The sequence below is a fragment of the Solanum tuberosum genome, unplaced genomic scaffold, assembly GCF_000226075.1.
Source record: "Solanum tuberosum cultivar DM 1-3 516 R44 unplaced genomic scaffold, SolTub_3.0 scf00089, whole genome shotgun sequence".
NCBI classification, from domain to species: domain Eukaryota; kingdom Viridiplantae; phylum Streptophyta; class Magnoliopsida; order Solanales; family Solanaceae; genus Solanum; species Solanum tuberosum.
The window spans coordinates 469848-488458 of record NW_006239012.1 but is presented as its reverse complement, the minus strand read 5'-3'; the positions used below and the strand labels follow the sequence as shown (position 1 = coordinate 488458).

At 36.2% G+C, this 18611-nt stretch overlaps 1 long non-coding RNA gene across 1 annotated transcript; it reads left to right on the top strand.

Moving 5' to 3' along the window:
* The first annotated feature begins 16292 nt into the window (after nt 1-16292).
* On the top strand, nt 16293-17038 carry LOC107060548 (uncharacterized). Its single transcript, XR_001473411.1, has 2 exons — nt 16293-16512; nt 16639-17038. It is a non-coding gene; the product is annotated as an uncharacterized lncRNA (long non-coding RNA).
* The last annotated feature ends 1573 nt before the right edge of the window (nt 17039-18611 follow it).

The window sequence follows — 18611 nt, the reverse complement described above, 5'->3', positions numbered from 1 at the left end:
GTGAGTATATATCTTATACTCTAAACTGGGGCAGAAGTTTTTGAAATCCTCAAAAATTTCATCACAATGGAGTGCAATTCCGAAATCAAAGCAAGCACAGGTATGACCCAATCTTGCTTTTCAAATTTACGATTATCTCTGGATGTAGGAATAGATTTGACATAAGGAGCTACTATCAATCTACCGTTTGATTATTTCGAAGATGCTATTATCAACTTGCTATTGTGACCTACCGAACATCACAGGTTCGTCTGCCTTACAATACGACATTAGGCTCGTCTGCCTTACAATATGACATTTAGGTTCGTCCGCTTTACAATAGGACATCAGGCTCGTCCGCCTTACAATACGGCATCAGGCTCGTCTGCCTTATAATACGACATTTAGGTTCGTCCGTCTTACAATACGACATTAGGCTCGTTTGCCTTACAATACGGCATCATGCACGTCTGCCTTACAATACGACATTTAGGCTCGTCTGCCTTACAATACGACATTAGGCTCGTCTGCCTTACAATATGACATTTAGGTTCGTCCGCTTTACAATAGGACATCAGGCTCGTCCGCCTTACAATACGGCATCAGGCTCGTCTGCCTTATAATACGACATTTAGGTTCGTCCGTCTTACAATACGACATTAGGCTCGTTTGCCTTACAATACGGCATCATGCACGTCTGCCTTACAATACGACATTTAGGCTCGTCTGCCTTACAATACGACATTCAGGCTTGTCCGCCTTACAATATGACATTTAGGCTCGTCCGCCTTACAATAGGACATTAGGCTCGTCCGCCTTACAATAAGATATTTAGGATCTTCCGTCTTACAATAGGGTGCTCAGGTTAACATTATTCTTTGGAGATGGATCGCAATTCTTCAAGAAGTTAAGCCAAAGTTTATCAGGGTTTACACTATATTTCTCAAAGCAGATATGTCTTCCTATCACCTCTTGTCATTATTATTTATCATGTTGGTTTACACTTTTTGTATTTATAAGCTAACATTTTATCTAGTCATATTAGAATTTGCAGGCGAGATCGATCGCCCTCTCAGCTACGATTATCAGGCTCATACCTATTGCAACAGAGGCCCTTTCAATCATTTGATAATCGTTTCACTGTTTTTCATCTGATCCTTGCTCTTGAGCTGGAAATCGCTCTGTCATGCTCTTCTCGCTACTCTAATCTTATCCATCCAAGCCGCAATCGTTCCTGTTCGAATATCATACCGTTTTTCCATTTTTAGGAGCCTCGTTTGTTCCTAAATCTAGAACTACACACGGCCTGATTCTCGTAATACCAGAGATATGTAGGCGACTTAAAACCAAAGTCTCGGCCGTACCCCTCTCCAACTCTATACCATTTCAATTGATCCCGCTGACATTTCTCGTCGGTCGGACAAAATCGGCTACTAAGTCAACGTTGGTTGCCCGACAATTCATCTTTCATTCTCAAGCAACCAAGGGGCAGCTGTTGACACCCAATTTTGACCGACCTATAACCCTTTCAGGAGTGCTATTCTATTAAATATGTACTTTTAAACCATATGTCGAAAGCAACAGCAGCAACCGGCGAAGGAGAGCAAAAGCCGGCAAAACGGATAGCAATGGCGAGCACCGGCGAAAGTTCCGGCGAGGCCAGCAGCCGCTGGCCGCCTCTACTTCTCTCTTTTTCGGCAAAATGACGCCACCAGCAGCAGCAGCCTACAACAACAGCTCCGGACAGCAGCAATAATGAGAACATCCAACAACTAGGCGATTTCCATTCTTCTCATCCCCGATAAAGTTCGGGTTCGAAGACGGATCTCAACAAATTCGTCCAGGTTCATCTTTTTTTTTCCAATTAATTATTATTCATCTCCTAATATTCTTAATTGTTCGTTTTTGATCTACTAGTTATTTCTATGTAACAATTTTATGTATGTTTACTTTACATAAAAAATACTAAGTGTTATGAAGTTCATCTTAGCATGAACTATATGGGTATCTTAAGCATGCTTTCTATGTGATTTTCTAATTTCTTGAAATTGATCTAGAATGTCAACATATCTCTACGTTATCTTCTATTTAGCATATCTTTGATTTTAGAGTCATTGGATTTACTAATTCTTGATTTTGCTAAGTTAATTGATAAATGACAGATTTTTCCAATTCTTTTGCTAATTATTTAGTTTGAAAGTATTCCCTTAATTGATTCGGCTTACTGTGCAAATTGCATTGACTTTTGGTATGTTTCTTAATCTATATTCTAATAGAATAGAGGTTAAAATCTTGCTACAAATCCAACTTTGGTCAGGTAAACTTTGCTGAATTATTTTGCTTTCTTTGCTAATTGATTCTCGGTAACTTATTTGATTTAGTTATACTATTCCTACTAATTGATTCTTGGTACCTTATTTGATTTTAGAAGGATTATTTCTTGTTTTACTATGGTAAAATTAGTTAATGTTGATTCCGTGTCCTCGCCTTAAATTTGATTCCCAACATTAATTTTGCCTAATTATGGCAACCAGGAAATTCCTTCTTTTATATTTGTCTGTCTAGGTGTTCTATGTAAGGGTATATCTATGTGATTTATGCATTATTCTCCGTTACTTTGGTAAGTATATTATTGATAGCTTTTCCAATATATTCCTGCTCTTCTGTATATTTTAATTAAAGTAGTGACTCCTTAATTAATTTATTTACCTTTATTAATTGAAAACCATCAAGAATGCGTATTTGTGGGCTGATTTAGTTTCTCCTTAATTTAAGAAAAAGATATTTTAATTGATCCTTAGTTAATTTTCTTTCCTTTATCATGTACCCTCCTCTCTACTATATAAAGTGATCCTCTTTCTCATTATTAGGACACTCCTTTAATACTTGCATACGGACCAAGCTTTAACACCTTTAGCAAATAAAATACTATTAACAATTCATGCTCCACACTTTAACAAGAAATAAAAGATACCAGCTACTCTTTCAAAGAAAAGGATAATTTTGGTGCTTTGTGAGTGTGCTTTCTTGTTGTGTTGCTGTTTTCGGGAAAAATATTTCCGTTCAATAACTTCATTGCTGATACATAATTCTGCATAATTGGTTAGTATCCTTTTCACTAGTTTAATTTTTATTTTAACATTATTTGCATTGTTGTGTGTTTAAATGAATACAAGGAAGCATCCGGATTAGTTTTTGTTCTTTCCTCTCTCTGTGATAATATATCTATGGTTACTCTTCATTCATTTTGAATCATATGTGTGCTGCCTATATATAAAGTAATAGATTGCTATGAATATGCGATGTTATGAATATCTTTGTCACTATATGTATCTGCTATACTATTCCCTTTTAGCAGGTGGAAGTTCAAGACACATGAAGAGTTCGCCCGGGTCGGGATATATTCGGATAGAGCCTTGTCTTATTTTATTTTGATGTTTGTCTTTCTATTAATATTGGTTTTATTGGATTTTGTAATGATGTTGTATAACTCTAACTCCATATATGATATAATTTGGGGAATCATCTAAAGGGGGAGGGGATTACGTGTTAACTGTTTCTTTTTCTTTTAGCTTTATTTTATTATGTTTGTTTTCTACAGATAATATGCCTAGATGAGTATGTTGGAATGTCTTAAATAATCCATTTAAAATCAACTGTTTATTTGTGTTTGTTTAGTTTTAAATAAACAACCTTTAATTGGTTGCATAATCTGACTTTATGAATAAATGTTAGTATATCAATTAATTAGCTTGAATCAATAAGAGTTCGATAGCTCTAGTATATTAGTTAATAATTCAGATCTTAATTTCATGTGTTTAATGACTTTTGCAGCATGTTAATCAACTAGTTCATTCAATTAGATTTTAATAGTCACTTTATGTGAATAAAATTCAGACCACTTAGAAGCATGCCTATAGGATTTAATTTCTGAGATATGGTTGAGTATAGAAATCATGCTTGTAGGTGATGCGATATCTTCAATCTCTCAATCACGTAGAAATCATGTTCATTAGGCATCATTAAATAACTTCAGCATGTTAAATAATTGAAATAAATCTATGCATCTTTTCTGCCTACCGGTAAACTATTTCTGTATTATAATTATTTTTTGACACTTGAAATTAAATTAACTAACAGTCCAGCATGCTTCACAGATTTTGAATAAAATACTGATTTGCTCTCTGATTATTTCCTGTCCATAATTAATTAGCTTCTGCAACATCAAACTATTTTAATAATATTTTGCCATTTTAAAATCAACGGTGAATAAAATCTGCTTTGTGATAGCCTTTCGGGTCACTTAGAATAAACATTTATAATTTGCTACTGCCCATATGCTCTTATTCAGATAATCTTTCTTAATTAACCTGGCCAATAATTAGTTAAAATCTACATTCTGAAATAACTTTCTGCTCCCCCTAATTAAATAATTATGTTGTTATGCTCCTTATTTTGTATGCATACACTTAGCATGAAATCCTTTCACCATTTATGTGTGTTTGAAAGCATGTTTAATAAAACCTAGAGGCCAATATGAGACCCTTTGTGCTAAATGCTTGTCCAAATTGTTTGACTTGGTGTCTAGGTGGGCCTAATAGGAACCTTTATTTTATTTCTAGTCTAAAACCTCCTAATAGTAGTCCAATGCCTCTTGGATCTTAAGCGGGGACGCTAGGCACCTTTTAGAGACGAAAAGCATGCGGTGGTAGGGTAGGGGTAGTTTAGGCCCTACGGAGATGATGACATTGACTCAGGCTCAAAGAGACAAACCCTGGTTTTGTCTGTCCCTACACAGAAGCCTATCAAAAAAAATAAAGAAAAGTCGAGTGCTGATCCACAAAGTCCTTCAGAGTCTCCTTTTCCTTTTATCGCTTTATCTTTTTATAATTATATTTATTTGGGGTAGTTTAATTAAATAAAAAATGATATTTACTTATATATTTGTTTGCTTTCTATCTTCTCGCTATTTCTTTTAAATTTTATTTTTGTTAGTTATTTAGTATTATGTTATCACCTAGTTTTTGCATGCTTAATTAATTAAATAATTAAATAAATTGATTGTTTAATATTAGTTATCACATATCAATCATGTTTAATAAATAACTAATAAATGAAGTGACCTTAAATGCTACATGTAACCCCCACATAAATTGCATGAGATACGGTCGGGATCCACATTTGTGGACCTCGAGGGATGCCTAACACCTTCCTCTCGAGGTAATTTGAACCCTTACCCTAATCTCTGGTTCGTTGACCTTAGTTAGATTTAGCTAGGTTAGATAGGTGCCCTAACGCGCCTTAATTCGTTAGGTGACGACTCTTTAATGCTCCAAAACCCAAAAGAGTTGTAAGGTCGTGCACCAAAACCCGTTTTTGCGAAAAACGGGGCGCGACAATGTATAAAACATAACTCTTTCTCAATTTGAGGTAATTACTCAAAAGACCCTCTTGAAAGAGGTAATACTCTGAAATATCTCTAAACTCATAAACTCATTTATAAATCAATGTTTCTCTCTTTTTAAATGTAAAAGTGTTACATTTAGGAATACTTAGCTCCCTTATACTCTTTTCAATCATGAATACAACTCTTCTCAATCTCATATTTACCTTCTCAAGACTTAGAGGGTGATTCGATTAGCTTAAAAGTTTGTCAAACCTATTTTTAAGTCAGTTTTTGACTTCTGAAAATATTTGGCAAATATAAAAAATAACTAAAATAAGTTAGGAAGTGTTTGGAAAGGTCATAAATGACTTAAAATAAGTAAAAACCCAAAAGTAGGTCTCCCCTACTCTTTGTTTTTTTGACTTAAAAGTCATTTCAGTTTGACTTTTTATTTTTAACTTAAAAGCTACTTTTTTTAAACCAATCCAAACAACCACTTAGTTCAAAACAATTGTTGATTACAAAAGAATTCTCAAAATGACTCAAAAAGACCTCTTGAAATTTTCTCTTAAATTCACTTTAGTTTGGAATGTAAATTAAACCATGTGATTAGGACATGTAGGATCTCTCAAAGATTAATGGAGAATTTAGAAGCTAATACAAAGAGGAGAATGTAGTCACGATTCAAAAGGAACACGTTCGAAAAGAAGCACGAAAAGAAAAAGGACTAGACGACCCTAGCGCACTGGTGATGCGTCGCTCAGGGCCTGAACTTCAGAAGTCAGGCCTTGATGCACTGCTGGCGCGTCACCCCAGGGACTGTGCTATTGATGTCAAGACTTGGCGCTATGGTGGCGCGCTGCCCCAGGCCCCTACACAGAAAATCCGACAATTTTTTCTACTCATTTTAGGGTCCTAACTCATCTAGAATTGGGTGATTTCTTCTAAACTCTTCTTGATTCTCAAACCCAATACGAATTCATAGAAATTTCATACAATCCCTTTCAAAAATCACAACTCATACTCAAGATCCTCAACCCAAGAAACTCAAAACTTCCATTGTTAAAGAATGAAACTAAAATAAAGAACTACTCAAAAATCTCTTAACATAATGTCATGGACGAATTCATGGATTATTTAGATGTATGGTGTGAGAACGAACAAGTCCAACACTGTGAGAAGCCTTACATACGTGGTATCAAGGATCTTCTTGGCGAATGCCACAAGTCTTGAAAAACGCTTCAACTTAACCTCTTTTCTCCTCTTGATACCTCACTCTAAATCCCTAAGTATTTTGGAACGTGAATAGGTGATTTAGAATCTGATTAGACCCTTAATTGGGTCTGGAAAAACGTGCTAAGCCTAGTGGGAAAAAGGAAATACCGAAATACCCTTTTCTAAAATGAATGAAATACCTTGAATTGAGAGGCTTCACTCAAACAAGCATAACTTTTTACTTTGAGTTCGAAATTGAGCAAACTTGGCGTCGTTGGAAAGGGGACTCAAAGACCTTCATTTGATAGCTCATGGGACACCAAATGCTTTATGTGCTAAAATATATGGTCATTTGAAGTTGACCCAAAATTAAAAACTGATGGGTAACTTATACGAACCTCTATTTAGCTATTTCGAAGTCCGAGGTGTTACAATATCTCCCCCTTGGAAAAATTCGTCCTCGAATGAGGTCACACTATATAGAACATGGGTGGGAAGCATCTAAAAAACCCCAACTCAGTCACACAATATGCAATTAACATAAATTCAACATATCAACTTAAAGAATACTTTATAAAGAGTTAGTACCTTGGTTTGGAACATATTCGAAAGGAAAGAGATGAGGATATATCTTCTTCATATCCTCTTGAGCTTCCCAAGTAGTTTTATAAACAAGATGATTCATTCATAAGACCTTGATTGATGCACCCTCTTTGGTTCTCAATTTGCAAACCTGACGATCAAGAATCTAAACGGGCATCTCCTCATCAAAAGAAAGGTTGTTCTTGATACCAATATTCTTGGTAGGTACGATAAGTGAAGGATCATCCATACAATTCTTTATCATAGAAATGTAAAATATCAGATGGACTGCTGCTAACTCTGACGATAGCTCTAATTCATAAGCTATGTTGCCAACTCACTTGGATATCTTGTAAGGACCTATGTATCGGGGACTAAGTTTTCCCTTCTTACCGAATCTCATAACACCCTTCATAAGTGAAACTTTCTAATAGACCCAATCATCAACCTCAAATTCCAAGTCTCTTCTCCTAAAATCTGTATAGGATTTCTGACGACTTTGCACTGTTTTCAGCCTTTCCTGAATAGTCTTCACTTTCTCTATGGCTTGATAGACCAAGTCTGTCCCTATCAATTCAACTTCACCAACCTCAAACCAACCAATAGGCAATCTACATCTTCGCCCATAGAGAGCTTCATAAGGAGCAGTTTGAATACTGGAATGATAACTGTTATAGTAAGAAAACTCTATGAGAGGCAAGTGGTCATCCCAATTACCTTTGAAATCTATGACACATTCCCTCAACATATCCTCTTTGGTCTGAATTGTGCGCTCTGCTTGTCCATCCGTCTGAGGTTGAAGAGTAGTACTCAAATTTACCTTCAAACCCAAACCTTTCTGGAAAGACTTCCAAAAATGAGCGGTGAATTGAGCACCTCTATCTGAAATGATAGACACGGGAACTCCATGAATTCGAACTATCTCTTGAATGTATAATCTGGCATAATCTTCTGCTGATTTTTTAGTTATTACCGGTAATAAATAGGATGATTTAGTCATCCGATCTACAATCACCCAAATCGAATCATGCTGCCTGCGAGATCACAGCAAGCCAATATGAAGTCCATATTAATCATATCCCACTTCCACTCTAGAAGAGCTATGTTCTGAGCCACACCACTGGGCCTCTGGTGTTCTAACTTGACTTGTTGGCAATTTGGGCACATAGAAATGAACTCTGCAATGCACCTCTTCATACTAATCCACCAATAGACTTCTCTTAAGTCATGGTACATCTTTGTGGAACCAGGATGGATTGAATATATGGAACTATGAGCTTCTGCCATGATCCTCTCTTGGAGCTCGTCCACCTTTGGTACACACAATCTATCTTGATATCTCAACACACAATCTCCCATTTGTACGAAAGTCATTACTTTTTGCTTATGCACATTTGCCTTTAGTTCAAGTAAAATAGGGTATTTATCTTGTTTATCCTTATCTTCAGACACTAGTGATGATTCAACCTCATTCATCACCACAACTCCACTTTCACTGGAATCCAACAGATGGACTCCCAAACGGGCAAGTCTGTGAACCTCTTTAGATATCTCATTCTTGCCTTCCTCAACATGAGCAATACTTCCCGTGGATAGCCTGCTCAAAGCATCAGCAACAACATTAGACTTACTTGGGTGATATAGGATACTCATCTCGTAATCCTTGAGCAACTCTAACTACCTCATTTGTCTGAGGTTAAGCTCCTTTTGACAGAAGACATATTGGAGGATCTTGTGGTCGGGGAACACATCCACATGAATACTACATAGATAGCGATGCCATATTTTGAGAGCAAATAGTACCGCTGCCAACTCGAGATCATGAGTCGGGTAATTATTCTCGTGAATCTTAAGCTATCTTGAGGTATAGCTATAACCTTACCATTTTGTATTAATACGCAACAAAGTCCAACTTTGTACACATCACAATATACAACAAAGTCTTTCGTACCCTCTGGTAGGGTTAACACTAGAGCAGTAGTAAACTAAGTTTCAATTCCTGAAAGCTCTTCTCACAAGCTTCAGACCATTGAAACTTAGTCATTTTCTGAGTCAACTTAGTGAACGGGGACTATAATAGCCAGCCAATCCCAAGAAACTCCTTATATTAGTTAGAGATGTGGGTCTGGGCATGTTCTGTACTGCTTCAATCTTTTGAGTGTCAACTCGAATCCTTTCTCCAGATATAGTGTGGCCTAAGAATGCACAGATTCAAGCCAAAACTCACACTTAGAAAATTTGGAATACAATTCTCGATCCATGAGAGTTTGGAGGACTATTCTGAGATGACTAGCATGATCCTCCTCATTCCTCGAACAAATCAATATGTCATTAATAAATACAGTAATGAACATATCAAGATATAGCTTAAAGACTCTGTCCATAAGATCCATGAATATTGCAGGAGCATTGGTCAAGCCAAAAGACACCACAAGGAACTCATAACGGATCCTGAATATTGTCTTCAGGATATCACTTTCTCTCACTTTCAACTGATGATAGAAAGATCTGAGGTCTATCTTAGAGAATCAAGTGGCACCCTGAAATTGGTCGAAAAGATCATCAATTCTCGGAAGGGGATACTTGTTCTTTATGGTGACCTTGTTCAACTGGCGGTAATCGATGCACAATTTAAGGGAACCATCTTTCTTCCTCACGAATAAGACCGGAGCTCCCCAAGGTGAGACACTAGGTCGGATGAAACCCTTATCAAGAAGATCTCTCAACTGCTCTTTTAACTCAGCTAGAGCCATTCTATATGGTGGAATAGAGATAGGTTGAGTATCAAGAATAATGTCTATTTCGAAGTGTATTTCTCTCCGGGAAGATCATCTGGAAAGACCTCTGGAAACTCACTCACAACTGGAACTGACTAAATAAGCGGTGTCTTAACACTAGAGTCATTAACTCGGACTAAGTGATAGATGCACCCCTTAGAGACTAACTTTCTGGGCTTAAGGTACGAAATGAAATAACCATTAGGCACTGTTGAACTACTCCTTCACTCTAAGACATGCTCATTAGGAAACTGAAACTCGACTACTCGAGTTCTACAATCAACTGAGGCATAACAAGCATGATGTCAGTCCTTACCTAGAATAACATCAAAGTCCACCATGTCTAGCTCGACTAAGTCAGCCATGGTGTCCTTGTTATTTACAGAGATGATACAATCACGATAAACTCTTTCTGCTAGAATAGACACACCAACAGGTGTGGAAATACTGAAGGGCTCAAGAAGTTTCTCAGGGAAAATACTGAACATCATGGCTACATAAGGAGTCATAAATAACAAAGTTGCACCTGGATCAAGTAATGCATAAACATCAAAAGTAAAGACTTTAAGCATACCAGTGACAATATCTGGTGAGTTCTCTTGCTCTTGGTGACTGGTTATATAGCAGACAGACGGTTTGCTCCTCCGCTTGTCTCTAAAGTAGCTCTTCTCAGAGCAGTTCTATCTACTAGAGTCGCTGAAGAAGATTGGGCTCTATTTCCCCATTACCATGCATGTTCTTAGGGAACTCTCTCATAAAGTGACCCATCTGACCACACTTGAAGCATCCATTGGAGCTATCACGATGCGCTCTTGGGTGGTTTCTACCATACTTAGCACATATGGGGGTCCAAGTAGCCCCTTGTGCCACACTATCCTGAGACTGAGTAGGTCGAGCTCTAAAATTCTGGGAGTTCTAATTTCAGAAATCACCTCTATTTTTTGGTGCAAACGCACTAGCTGACGATGGGGCAGGTCCAGGTGATCTTTGGTGAAAAGAGGACCGATTTACATTTTCGATCTTTTACTGGCCGGACTCATGATTTGTTGTCTTAGCCCTCTTATTTTGGAACTCTTCCATATCTTTCAGCTTATCTTCCTCAACTTGTTGCATATGGATCATGAGCCTGGCTATGTCCATATCTCCTATCAACATAGTCGCCTTACCTTTCTTACTTGACAAGCGAAATAACCCAGACACAAACAAACTCATTCTGCTCCTCATATCAACCACAATCTTCGAAGCATTATTGGATAGTTGAGTGAACTTGAGGCTGTACTCTTGCATACTAATAGATTCTTGTTTCAGATTCACAAATTCTCTTACCTTTGCTTCCCTTAGCTCAGGGGAAAGAAATGCCCCAAGAAAGCCTCTTCGAACACAACTCAACTCAAAGGTGGTGCCCCTTCTGCCCCACTCTTCTTCCATTGATTGTACCATATGCTAGCAAAACCTTTGAGTTGCTATGAAGCTAACTCCACACGTTGTGCATTGGCAACACGCATAACCTCAAAAAACTTTTTGAAGTTCTTTCACAAAGTTCTCTGGATCCTCGGTGATGTTCGAACTTGTGAACTCTGGGGGGATTCATCCTCAAGAACTCATGGATTCTGGATGTATCAGCCACATCTTGACAACCCACTCTTTGTTGACTAGCTTAATTTGCTACAACTTAAGTCAACATCTTGATAGCATTCTAGAACTCGGCATTGGTGACATCTCCCTAAGGGGGTTGCTCCTATGGTTCATTGGGAACCTCTTGACCTTGAGGATTCACATTCCTCTTAGTAGGATGTCCGCGAACAGCTCTTCGTGGAGGCATGATCTGAAAAGACACGCATACGTACGAGTTAGAGGGAACTTTATAGAGTTGAACTCTATTACACGAAAAGAGTAAGAAGAAAGTGAAATGTTTCCTAAATGTCACAGCATCCTAATTATAGCGCGCTTCTTCACACCAAAAAATATGACCCTACAGACACTGCTCCATAGATAACCTAGGACTCTTTGTGCTTTAATATCAAGTTTGTCACACCTCGGTCCTACACCCTGAACGTGGCTGGCACTCAAGAACCATTGTTGGTCCTCAAGTGAACCCCTGGCCTGGCTGACTACTTAGCGGAAGGCCAACTCAAGCAAAATGGAACTCCAAGTGCATAATTAAACTAAATATGTCTCAATTATAACTTACTCAAGAAATTTCTGGAAATACTTAATAAAACATAAGTAATTGAATCAAGGTTTCAAAACATCAACAAGGATGAAAGACTCTTCAACTTCTAGTTATCTATGAAGCTTCTAATACTAAGATAAATGTCGGGACAGAACCCACGACAACTTAACAAAAGCAGGAAATTAGCGTGAAGACCTTCAGAAAGCAAGGAGACTTACCAAAGCTAGCTGGAATGCAAATGGCATCAACGAAGTACATGCTGATGACCGTGAACACATGTATCTGTCTCATAATAAGATGCACAACGAATGACATTAGTACATTGAATGTCTGAGCATGTAAGGTAAAACTGAAAGCATAGATAACTAAACTAATAAGGCTGGAAGACATATTACCTCAACTCAACTCCAATATAAAAGCAATAATAAGAGAGGCAATACTTAAAGCTTTAAAACAGTAAATATCAACTCAAGATGTATAAAAATATAGTAAGTTATTCTTTACTTTTATTTGGGGTATTCTCTAATCGACAACCATCACTATGAGTTATGTGATGATACATCGTCTCGCCCACACTGTCAGAACTGTTCTATACCTTGTTGGGGGTATAGAATACCTCAACTAAGTAAATCCACTAAACTATGCTTAAAAGCAATATGGAGTTTTCTAAAAAGTATGATCTTTTACCTATGTTGGCTACATAATTTATGAGGAATGTGAGTAGTCTCAACTCATCCCCATATCGGTGCTCAATACTACTCCCAATAATTTATAAATTCATGCTCAAATGTATAAAACATAATTCTTTCTCAATTTGAGATTACTCAAAAGATCCTCTTAAAATAGGTAATACTCTGAAATATATCTGAACTCATAAACTCAATTAGAAATCAATGTTCTCTCTTTTTAAATGTAAATGTGTTACATTTGGGAATACTTAGTTCCCTTATACTCTTTTCAATCATGAATACAACTCTTCTCATTCTCATATTTACCTTCTCAAGACTTAGTTCAAAACCATTGTTGATTACAAAAGAATTCTCAAAATGACTCTAAAAGACCTCTTAAACTCATTTTGGTGTGGAATGTAAATTAATACATGTAGGATCTCTCAAAGATTAATGGATACTTTAGAAGCTAATACAAATAAAAGGTAGTCATGATTCAAAAGGAACACGTTCGGAAAGAAGCATAGAAAGAAAAAGGACCAGGCGACCTTGGCGCACGGGTGGCGCGTCGCTCCAGGGCCTGAACTTCAGAAGTCAGGCCTTGGCGCACTACTGGAGCGTCACCCCAGGGCCTGAACTACTGAAGTCAGGCCTTGGCTCTATGGTGGCTCGCCGCCCCAGGCCCCTACCTTAAAAATCCAACGAATTTTTCTACTCAATTTAGGGTCCTAACCCGTCTAGAATTGGGTGATTTCTTCTAACGTTCTTGATTCTAAACCCAACACGAATTCATAGAAACTTCATACAATTCCTTTCAAAAATCATAACTCATACTCAAGATCCTCAACCCAAGAAACTCAAAACTTCTATTGTTAAAGAATGAAACTAAAATCAAGAACTACTCAAGAATCTCTTAACATAACGATTTCATGGATGCATTAGATGTATGGCGTGAGGACGAACAAGTCCAACACTGTGAGAAGCCTTACATACTTGGTAAGAACGATGTTCTTGGTGAAAATAACAAGTATCGAAGAACACTTGAACTTAGCCCTTTTTCTCCTCTTGAAACCTAGCTCTAAATCTTTAAGTGTTTTGGAATGTGAAGAGGTGATTTATAATCTGATTAGACCCTTAATTGGGTCAGGAAAAACGTGCTAAACCTAGTGGGAAAAAGGAAAGATCAAAATACCCTTTTCTAAAACGATTGAAATGTCTTAAATAGAGAGGCTTCTCTGAAACATGCTTAATTGTTTACTCCAAGCTCGAAATTGAGAAAACTTGGCGGTGTTGGAAAGATGACTCAAAGATCTTCGATTTGATAGCTCATAGGCCACCTAATTCTTTATGTGCTAAAATATATGGTTGTTTGAAGTTCACCAAAACTTAAAACTGATGGATAACTTGTACGAACCTCTATTTAGCTCTTTCGAAGTCCGAGGTGTTACTAGGCTGATTTTATGCAGGATGTAGTTGTGGAGGTTCAGTTGGAGTGGTAGGAGTACTTGTATTCTATACTCTTATCTTTGTGTTTAGGATTATTTTTTTGCCGAGTACCGTGTGGTTTGGTATTCACCCCTTGCTTATACAATTGTGTAAGTTACGAGCTCGGATCTTCGTGATACTCCCTCTTCTTGTTCGAGGCATCCTTTGGAGATTTGTGAGCTAGTTGTTTGTCATCTCAGTAGACCTTCTTACTCATATTTATGATTTTTGTTCTGTTTTATAGACAATATCATTTGAGACTTGTGTTTTTGTTTCAAATCTATTGTAATACATCAGATGCTTGTGCACGTAACATACATATTTTGGGAATTTAGTTAAGTTGACTTGTTATCCGTATTATTATTTGTTATTAAACTTTTAATTATATCTTATTTCTGCACTTTATCGAAATGGTTGGGTTTAGGCTGACTTGTCTTGGTGGGATAAGACGAGTGTCATCACATCCATTTTTGGGTCGTTATAGTTCCAGCTAGAGATCGCAATAGGGTGGGTGTGGGCCGGGTTGAGCTTAACCCGCAAAACTTTGAACTTACCCCGCTTCGCCGAGCATAACAATTTTTTTCATTTTCAACACGGCTCACATAGACTCGCCCCACATAAATATTTTAATATTTTCTTTTTTAATTAAGTTTGATACTAGAAATAAAATTTTTAAAAAATAATTTATTTTCTCATCAAGTTGTATTAATTTAATAGATAGTGACTTAAGATTCAATTTTATAGAAGTCAATTGGGAAGCATGTAAGAAACCAATTATTTTTATTGAACCATTTTCATTTACTAACTTGAATATTTTTGTAATTTATCTTAATAAATAATGCTCTAACACTCTTATAATATGTAAAAATTTAAAATTATGTTTGAACCCGCATAAAATCGCATTGACCCACAACCCGCCACGCCCCACATTAGTGTTTTAAAAAATCCACTCCACCCCGCCACACATCCCTCCCCGCCCGACACAGCCTTATTAAAATTGTCCCGCCCCGCATAGCCTTAAATCCACCCACCCCGCCCCATTGCCATATCTAGTTCCAACAGAAAGGGAAATGAAAAGATGTTATGAAAATTATATTCTCTGATTAAGATTAATTATGATGAGATTAGTTATACTAAAATTGGGTATAGTGAAATTAGTTATCTTAATATTATTTCTTATTAACTATTTGATTTCTTATATTTAAAATAATATGCTATTGCATAATTTCTAAAATGAAGTTAATTGTTTATAAAAAAAAAATACACTCCATTGAGGGACCAGAATTTGAAGACTTTGGGTGCATTAATATTATCTTAATTTAGGCTTTAGCGAAAAACATCAATAACAATTAACAATGAATTGGGCTATAGCTGGATTTGAATCCTAGTCTTGTGGGTGGTTGCTCTGGCTTATATACATAGTAGTTACATATATACAATTATTTTCACGACCCAAAACGAGTCGTGAGTGGCACCCACACTTAACCTCCAAAGTGAGCGAATCAAGTGTTGACACCCAATTTTGACCCTATGCAATTCGAGTTAACTATCGAGCTTCTTCAATTTCAAACAATTTGAAATAATCGTCTTTGAAAATTTTTTAAAATCTCTTTCTGTTTAGTTTTGGTTAGTATTTTTCAGAAATAATTATATAAATTTACATGTTGGTTTATGTAATTTTGGTCTTTTATATAAATATTTAATAAATAGCCTAAAAAATAATGTTTATCATAATTACGCATTAGTTAATTTTATAATTTTGTATAATTAGTTCTCTATTTTAAAGCAATAAATAAGTTTTGATAATTATTTTATCTTGTTTAAATTACGAAGCTCAAATAATTAATCGATAATTATTCATCTTATTTTAATTTTGTCCAATTTTGTTAATTGACTCAAATTGATTAGACCTAACTCAAATTGGTTAAATAAGCAACTAAATGGCCAATTTTTAAATAAAATGGACCATCATTTTGATTTATATACTCTCCCACACTCTCTCTCTTTTCCCTTTTTCCAGGCCTCACATAAGCACCTCTCCTCTTTCTTCCTCCAAAACGCAAAAGTCAATACCAAGAACTCTAATTTCTTCATCCAACTACACCACCCATCACCATTGACAGTCCCTCCTTCCATATTCAAAGATTGCAGACCTCGAGCTTGATTTGTTGACTTTGGATTAGATAAAAATCTCAACCAAATCTAATCCGAATCGGAGGATATCACATCGAATCCGAATTTTCGGAGGTAGGTTCTCATCTTGCTTGTTTTTTCTTCCATTCTCTCCAATCAATCTCTCATCTCCCGCTCAAACGACTATTTGAATTCAAGCCTTTATTTTTGCTATAAATACATGGTATTGGTGTCATTTAGAGGAGACACACGGAGACAAAAAAATAGGGGACAAACAGAGGATTGAAATTTGAAGGTTGGAGAATAGTATTCCCTGAAATTGAACCCACGAAGGTTTGAGCCTCGAATTTTCAATTTTCTTTCAAGTTCTTTGGATCATCTGTTGGTGGCGGTCAGTGGTAGTAGGAAGCTCTTCAACTCGTTTGTCTCAGTCGCTGCCCTAAAAAAGGTAAAACCTGTTTCTCTTCTTACTGTTCTGTTAACTTCAGGTGCACCTGGGTTATTGTGTTTGAAGTTATGTGTGGTATTATAAGTTTTCTCATCGAGCTCTGTAATTGTTTCTCTCATGTTGTGATTATAGGATGAGTGTGTGTTGCCGTTTATTTCTTGTTTTCACATATGAGTTTGCAATTCTCTTTCCAGAATGTGTTATGTTTCTTTCATATTGTTAGCTTTCCCTTGCTGTTTAAGAACCGGGAAAGGTTGATTATTTCTTTTTAGGAATTGTTGTTTGATTGTTGTATTAGGATTTGGTATCATGGATTTATATAAATGTTAGCCTAATCTCGTGTTATGGATAGATTTAGTTGAGTTCTTGTTCCAACTGCTTAGAATGCATTCAGTTTCAATAATAAATAAGTTTCGGTTCGGTTTGTGTCGAAGATGATTTTCTGACTAGAACTGTTACTATTCTTATTTTCTGGCCTGCATAACGGCATTTTGTTGAAGTTTGAAACTGCTACACCTGTATTAGTTAAGTCGTAGTCACTATGCATATGCATTAATAACCAGTATTCGATGCCATGTTTTTTCGCTCTTTCACTCTAAATATGGGAATCATGATACACATAGCTATTTAAACTAATTTTGTGTCTTTGCTATTCTTTGTACCAAAACTATTTCACTTGAATGCTGCTAAACCCGCTTACTGCTGTTCATATGATATTATCACTTATAATTTATCCACTCTTATTGCTAATGAATAATCTTTGCCATTGTGCATACTGTACTCGTCAAATGTTTGTCATGTGCATATAAAGTTGTCTTGTTTGTTCATTCCATAAAGTAGTATTGCTAATGAATAATTTTTTCCAGTGTGCATACTTTACTTATCAAATGCTTGCCATGTGCATAAAGTTGTCTTGTTTGATAATTCCATAAAGTAGGACTTACTTTAGTGGTCCATGTTTATTTTCCTTTTACATTTGTTGAAGTGATTTTTTTTCCCTTCAATTAAAAGATGAAATAAAATTGGTGACCTATTTAATATTAATTACGTGAATTACTACTTAGTTTCTTTGCTTGTGATTTGAATATTATGCTAAGTTTTTATTTTTTTTATTTTTATTTTTGTATCTTGTCCAACTCTAATTCCTCTTCTTTTACTTTTGTTTGATTTATGGTATGTTGGCGGAGTCCAAGTTGGACCCAATTCCTATTTCTTGCATTCTCCGTCTTATCAAGTCAACCGCATAATCGGAACCACGTGGAGTTCGGGAAGAGAATGCATGTCGTAAGGGAAGCTGAAACAGGTGTCGGATTACAGAAAAATGGGTTGTATACATCCGATATACACTGATATACATCAGACGTATGCGAAAAGGGAATTGAGCCAAGAGCCCAAATCAACAACGAGTTTGGCCCAAAAAGGGCCCAAATTCATCTTCTCCTTTATTCTCCTAGATTATTTAATTGTGATTACTTATTGTTAGTTTTTTTTTATTAACTCTAACTTTAAATAACTTAATTGAACTCCCCAAAGGATGAACTATTTTCTTTGTGTTGGTTTACTTTAATAAATTTTATTTTATTCAACTCTTGCACCCTTATTTACTTATTCAAATGGTTTCAATTCAAAACTTTCACTTAGTTTAAATTGATTTCTTGGTTTATCGACTAAATTAGTTCAAATTATTATGAGTCAAATAGATTTTAATTAATCTAGTTTGTTAAAATTTTTATCACTTGCATTTAATTCAAATGTTTCATTTAGG